Genomic DNA, 7,518 nt, shown 5'->3' with positions numbered 1-7,518 from the left:
TTTGGTTCCAGGGAATGCACAGACCCTTTGCAGTTGGGTTTAGCAGCTACCCCAGTCCGCAGCAAGCCGAGATCCTGGGGTGAGAGTGGCACCCCGCCTGTCCAATCAAAGACGCAGGTTTCTCTCCGGCCTCCGCCCAGCTCTCCCCGCGCTCCAATAACCGCTCTAAAAGGCCGGGCTTTTGCTGTCAAGTAGCTAGGGTGGGCTCGGCTGGGGCGAGGAGGGGCGCCGGGTGGGGAGATGCGCTCCCAGGTGTTTGCAGCGGAAGTGGGAAACCTGTAGGTTATGGTCCAGCTGTGCCGCGCCCAGGCGAGCAGGAGCAGGGAACAGGTAGGAGGCAGGACTTTTCCTTCTTGGCCGATAGAATAAAGAATGCGTATTTTCAGGCTACTGTTGCCTCCCTTCCCCTTCCCCCAGCCCCGCCCCGCCCTCGTCACCCCCAAACCTCTGGTGGTCGCCGCAGCTCTCGTTGTGAGGTACGGAAGGAAGGACTAAGGTGGAGGTTGTCTGGGTGCTCGGAAAGAGGGGTGAGGGATGCGGGAGCCCGGGGTGGCAGGCGGGCAGGGCGGCAGTGCCCTAGGAGTGGGGACCGAGCCCCTGTGTATCTCGTCAACTTTCCTCCCAGAGGCTTCCGCCGCCACCGCCGGTGACTTGCCCAAGGGATGCCGTGTCGAGCCGGCAGGGAGGGTCTGGGGGAGCAGACATGTCAGCAACCGGGAACCCTCAGGTCTTCCTAAATCGGGAAGAGCTCCTCCTCCCCACGCCTGTCCGCACCTCCTCATTTTCCCTCTCCTACCTGGCGTCTAGACTCTAGCGCATCCCTGAAAAAACTGGGAATGATTGCGCTCAGGGAAAGAAGGCACTTGTTTGTCCCCTGGCCGCTCGGTTAAGAACTGGCTCCCTTAGGGAGTAGGGGCTGGGGGAAAAATCCTGCAACTCGGTGGAAGGGCCTTTTCCAATTAATTACGTCTCTATTGAGAAGACGCGGGCCCTTCTCGCCTGTCTGCGGCAGACTGAGTAGGGGACAGACAGCGAGGGCTTCGCTTCTTCCCCCCTAACCTGGCGTTGGCTATTGGAAACCACCTTCTCGCCTAGTTTCTAAAAGGTGGGTTTATCCTCGGGGGTTCCCAGAAAGTCAAGCAATTGTGTCCCGATGGACTCCCAGAGGCTGCAAGGCAGCCTCCCTGGGTGACCGCATCTGGGTAGTAGGTGTTGGCCCAGTGCCGGTTCCTGCTGGAGTCGGACTGCTGGAAGCAGTAGGCAGAAGAATTGCAGAGAAATTGCATCTCTCTCGGGGACTGATGGCACCCTGCTTTGAAAATGGCTGAAAAATTGGGGTGATGGGAAAGAGGGCGAGGGGAGAACTGCAACCTTTTCTCATTTATTCATGCCAAATCCAGCATGGGCATTCGTACGTGTGCTTGTGTGTGCACATCTCCAAGGTGGCGCTATATATAGCTCCTGCACACCCAGCCCTGTTTGCCTGCTCTGAGCGGGCTGCCTTGGCCTTCTGAAGCATTCTGCAAGCACTGAGTGGGAGGGACAAAAGGGAATCAAATTCTCCATTGGGTGAACAGCAGGAGAAGATGAACTCAGACTGAGGAATCCCTTGCATGAAATAATGTTTCTGTAATGCCCATGAAGATCAGCATTTCCAAATATCTTTTGATTACATTCTTAGAATGTTGTTGGATCTTCATCCATTTCCCTGCATTTCACTGCTTCACAGTGTACATATGAACCTTACCAGCCTGAAATCTAACACACATATCAAATAAATGCACATTATATCTGGGTTATTTTATTAAACTCATCAGAGCATAATAGTTTGCTTGTGCCTGTACCTGAGTTGCTTGTTTTATTTGGATGGTAAATTAGCTAGCAGCATGTGGGGGTCTGGAAGAAAAGGATCCACCCACTTTACAGGATGTAGAACTAAGGGGCCCTTAGAACCTTGAGGGGTAGTTTTGATATATTTCCTCGTACAAATTTTACTTGTGGACCTGATATTTAAACTTGTGCCGCTGTTTCATATCATATCTATTGGTACTAGTGGACTTTCTTTTATAGATGTATGTGCATTTCTTTTTCCCAGTGCCTGGAATTATTTAATCCTAATGATCACATTTCCGTTTTCCTAGATGAGAAAACTAAGATTTAGAGGACACAAGTAATTTGCTTAAAGTTTTCCAAAAATGCGCTATTTCAACCCTAATATTCCATCAACCTACTGTGAATTATATTACATAGCAGTTTTCCCTGAAATGGAATACTTCAGCTTCCCACGATTTTTGGTCCTAGTAGGAAAATTTGGTCAATATTGATACCAGTAACTATATAGGCCCAGGTTATTCAGTTATTCAGACGGTCTTATTTTGTTGCTTAACCCTTATTTGTGTCTGATTTGTTTTCTAATTAGACAGGAAATACTTTGCATAAAAAGACTATGACCTGCATTTTTGTGTACTCCACTTCTGAACACAGTTGTCCTAAGTAGGCTCAAAGATTCTTATTGAGGAAGCATCATCAAATGGAATTGTTTGGATGGATACAACAATGACTTGGGGATAATCTATTTATTGATAGACAGCTATGTGTTGGGAACTACTTTTGGAAACTTCTTTTGGCTCGATTATTCTCTCCATGAGGAGTGATGGATGACATGAGGTATCCCTCCACGTATCCTTCCACAGAATGATTCAATTTTCCAATAGGGGTTGTGACTATGTACAAGTTTTTCTACATATTCTCTCATAACTTGTGTCCCTTGAGACTAACTAGAGACCAAGTTGAAGGATAGACAATTCACATTTCCCTATTAATTGGCAAAACATGCTGGGTAATTGCCTTATGAAAGAAGAAATCAACAATGTCCATCCATTTCCATTTCTGCCCATTTCTACACGTAAATTGGCCATGGCCTGTGTCATATCACAGAACCTGTCCTCTCTGAGTCATCTGTAAGCTCTTCTTCTTCGAGTCCAATGTTTGTTTTTCTAATTGGTGTATTGTTTATTTTTTTCCCTTCTGATCTGCCATTTTCCATATTGTCCATTTCTTCCTTGAAATTTTACTTCTTGATACCACAATGATCTGTCATAATTTTTCTCTTGCTTTTTCTAACCCTCCATTCTTTGTGTCCTCTTACCTCCTTTTCCTGTCTCTAGCTTTCAAAGGAATCCCCCAAATTGATGACAATTTATTTTATTGGAAATAAAAATTCTCCTTCTGGATTTCCATTCCTAATCTCTTCTCAATTAGCCATTCCAAAATACTCTCCTAGTGGCTAAGAGCACAAGCTTTGGAAGGAAGCATACATGTATAAGTATTTATATATTATTACGCAGATAAGTGAACATCAGTATGTCAATTGGGGGTTCTAATTGTGCTTACCTCAGAGTTTTTGTGAGATTTTTTCTTTGAGTATTAAGTGAGACAATTCATGTAACACATTTAAAATAGGGCTGGCCCATAGTAATTACTCATAAATAATAGCTATCAGGAGTAGAAGTACTGTTTACAGTAATGATAATTTATATAGTGAAAACTGTGTTTTTTTGTTTTTTCTCCATCAATAGTTGTCATCCTTAAACTGGCTTTTAGCAAAGGATACTACAATTTTCCAGGCTTTCTGGTTTGTGATTAGGGTTTTTTTAGACTTCCTTTCCTCTACCTCCAAATACCTACCATCTATTCAGTAACTTATTCATTTTTGTTCTCAACTCTAATTTATATCTTTCTCTGTTTACCCCAATACCAGTTTCATCTGTCATTGTACACCTGGATTGGTGCAGTAGGCAATTAATAAAATCCCCCAGTGCTTAAGTCTCTCTGCTTCAATCTAAGATGCCACATATTTTTATTGGTATAATGTATTTTTAATTTTCATGATTGGTTCTACTCTGCTTTGAAACTTCTGCTGTGCTTTGCTTCATATCTTAAAGAGCACTGACTTTGGAGCAAGAACACTTGGGTTCAAATCATGAGAATAGGACTTACCAGTTGTGTGGCCTTGAAAATATAGCAGGAAGAGGATAGGGCGTTACTTCGTTATGGTATATGAATGACCTATTGTGTAAAATTACATTCAAAACATACCCATTTAACATTACTTTTAAGATTACATTTTTATAATTATAAGGAAATACAGGAAAACTCAGAAAAAATTGAAAGTAAAAGAAAATTCCACCATGCAGAGAGATCTACTCTCAACCTTCCAGTTTCATTTCTATGAATATACATAGGTGTTTTAAATTGACAGATTTGGAATTAGAGTGAATATTCATTTTTGTATTTAGCTTTTTTCCCACTTAAAATACCATAAACATTCATTTATTTCATTTAATATTCTTACTAATCATTTTTTATGGCTGTCAAATATTCTTTTATCTAGAGCCTTTAGATTGTTTCTGGTTTTTTTATGCTTATGGAAATGAACATAAATAAACATTAATCTTTGCATTTCTGTCCATTTCCTTACAATAACTTCTTAGATGTTACCAGGTCAAACATATAAATATTTCCAGACTCCTAATGCTTATTGCCAAATTGCCCCAGCAAAAAGTTTATACACAAGCTGATACTCAGTATAAACCAATTTCGGAAAATTCTCATTAATGCTTAGTATTGTGTATAAAAAAATTGTGACTATGTTGCTATTAGAAGTTGTATAACTAGTTATTCTTTTAAGCTGTGTTTCTATGATTTTGGATGAGTTTGAGAAATATTTTCATGTTCATTGGCTCTTTGTATTTCTTAATTTGTGTATTTTATTTGACTATTGAGGTGCTCATATTTTCTTCATATTTAATAAAAAAATCTATTGAATACTGGAAATTTTCCTCACTTTGTTTTTTTGCTGTTTATTTTTTAAGTTTTTGGACATACAGAAACTTGTAACTTTCCTGTAGCTTAACCTATAAATCTATTGGCAGTAGTATTTCTCATTACTGTAATGCTCAGGAAACTCTCTCCTATCTGACAAAGAATTGAATATAAAAACACACATTTGAGGTGCGACTGCAGAACTTCTTGCCTTCTTTGAAGCGGTATTTGACTTATGTATATCATGTATCTATCGCTGTGTGAAATGGCTCCTGGGGACATATAAAATACCCTCTCAGTCTATTAAGATCCCGTTATTATTTATGTGGCTTTCCCATGAAGTGAATGGGACTTTAATTCTTTCTGAGCTACTACTGTCCATTTCAAAAGTGCCACAGGGCAAAACGTACTGTGGAAGATATTAATGACCAGGTTACTCAGCCAGAGCAGGGCACATTGTTTGCACAATTATCTGAATGACTCAGGCGCTAAATCTGCTTTTGCCAGGATTATCCAGATGGTCCTTAATTCACTGAATAATTGCTCACCCCTGTTCTTGATTTTGATGATGTAGACCTGACTGTTTCATTGCTTTTCCTGTACTGTTTTATTTGTTACTACTCTCTAAAGGCTTAGAGTTGACCACATTGGTTTCTTCTATGAGAGGCAGTTGCCCTGGTCCTTAAGAGTACGTGGGTTAGAGTTACGCAGAATTTTGCATGAAACCCAGCTCCGCCAGTTACACACTGTGTGATTTGGGGCAAATTACTTAATCTCTTTAAGTCTTTGTTTCTTGTGTAGAAAATGAGGATATTCAGAGTTCAGAGTCCCTACTTCAGTCCTGCTCTCTTGTAGTCTTTTTCTCAAGCACATTGTTCACAATATAACCAAAGTTATCTTTCTAAAACCAGTCTCATCACGTGACTCCTCTGCTGAAAATCTTTTGATAGAGTCCCGCCCCCGTTTTTTCCATAATAATGCCCTGAGTCCTTTGCATTGCACCTAAAGTCCTTTGTTAAATGGTCCCTATTTACTTGTCTAAATTCCTTTTCTTATTATTCTGGTCTCTTCCATCTCCAATCTCCCACAATGCCAATCACACAGAACTGTTTGCATTTCCCCAATACGTCATGTTTTTCCTCTCTTTCCCCAAACTCCACTCCCCTTCCGTATTCTCTTCTCTTCCAGAAATGACCTGTTTCCTTGTCTGCCCTGTAACTGATCTGCCTAAACTCTTCAAGGCTCAGGTCAGCTGCCACCTTCTCTAGGAGGACTTTCCTGAACTTCCAGGCTGAGATTGGAGCCCTTACTCAGTGCTTGCATAAGAAAATGTGGATACCCCAACAATAGCACTTACTACCCTGTGTTGTAACTGATTGCTTGTCTGTTACTCCCGCTGTAAGCCCTTGAGGATAGAGACCATGCCTTATTCCTTTTTGTGTTCAGCCTTGACATGTAGTTGATAATAAATATTTTCTGAAGAAATGAATAAAAGCAGGTTAAGACTAACTCATTTTTAAGATTTCAACAAATTAAGGATTTATATCTCTACCTTGGAAACCAACATATAGAAACTAGAAGCTATGTCAATCTTCACAATTTTTCAAGAATTGACTTCCTGGTTTTGTGATTTATACGAGATAGATGAAAGAGAGCCCTTTAAAAGCAATTTGGTAATGAATACCATGCCTAGGACATTGAATAAGCCCAAAATGCTAAATCAGTAGGTAACTCTCTTGTAAATAATTCTACATTTTGGAAGGAGGAAGAAGTGTATAGTTACATGGATAATGTAGACATATAAATTTAGCTGTGTTGAAACTAAATATTGGCAAAATTAATCCCCCTTTTCTTCATTCAATAAAAGGTCTTCCATTGGTGTCATCTTCAGAAGTTTACAAAGCATGGTTACGTGGATAACCTTTTTTGATCCTTTGCAACAATTCCGAAAGTTAGATGGAAAGGCGTGATTATCCACACTTACAGATAAAGAAACAAGATCAGAGAAGTAAGTCATTTGTCTAAGATCATATTAGTGGCAAATCTGGACAAGAAGTAAGGTAATCTTACTCATAGTTACATGTTTGCCAAAATGTTAGCCAAAACATCACACTGAGGGATGCTGACCACCCTTCTGTCCAAGTCAAAGACACTGGTCTTTGAGACTGCCTTTTTTTTTTAAAGATTGGCAGCTGAGCTAACATCTGTTGCCAATCTTCTTTTTTTCTGTTTGTTTTCCTTCTTCTTCTGCCCAAAGCCCCCCAGTACAAAGTTGTATATTCTAGTTGTAGGTCCTTCTGGTTGTGCTGTGTGGGATGCCGCCTCAGCATGGCCTGATGAGCAGTGCTAGGTCTGCACCCAGGATTCGAACTGGTGAAACCCTGGGTGGGCCGCCTAAGCAGAGCACACAAACTTAACCACTCAGTCATGGGGCATCAAGGACATTAGTCTTAATATTAATAACCCACTGAGAATCCTGAACAATCTAGTAAAAATTCACTGTACTAATACCTATATATTTTTGCTTTGGTTTTTAATAATCTGAGAAGAAACCAACTGACAGCAATTTTTGTTTTAAACATATTTTAAATTCTTTTTTTTAATTTTTTTTTTTTTAAACATTGGCACCTGGGCTAACAGCTGTTGCCAATCTTTTTTTTTTTTGTTTTTTTTCCCAAACCCCCCCCCCCCCCC

General features: G+C 40.7%; 1 protein-coding gene across 3 annotated transcripts in view; it reads left to right on the top strand.

Annotated features, from left to right (window-relative positions):
* The first annotated feature begins 231 nt into the window (after positions 1-231).
* Positions 232-7,518, top strand: part of CNTN1 (contactin 1) — a 342,015-nt gene continuing 334,728 nt past the window's right edge. For all 3 annotated transcript variants that reach the window (XM_046642426.1, XM_046642443.1, XM_046642435.1), the window contains exon 1: positions 232-330. The gene's annotated coding sequence lies outside the window, so the exon portion shown is untranslated. The remainder of the gene's footprint in view (positions 331-7,518) is intronic.

This window comes from Equus quagga, chromosome 1, assembly GCF_021613505.1.
Source record: "Equus quagga isolate Etosha38 chromosome 1, UCLA_HA_Equagga_1.0, whole genome shotgun sequence".
Lineage (NCBI taxonomy): Eukaryota > Metazoa > Chordata > Mammalia > Perissodactyla > Equidae > Equus > Equus quagga.
The sequence above is the reverse complement of the archived record's forward strand: the minus strand, read 5'-3'. Positions and strand labels throughout refer to the sequence as shown.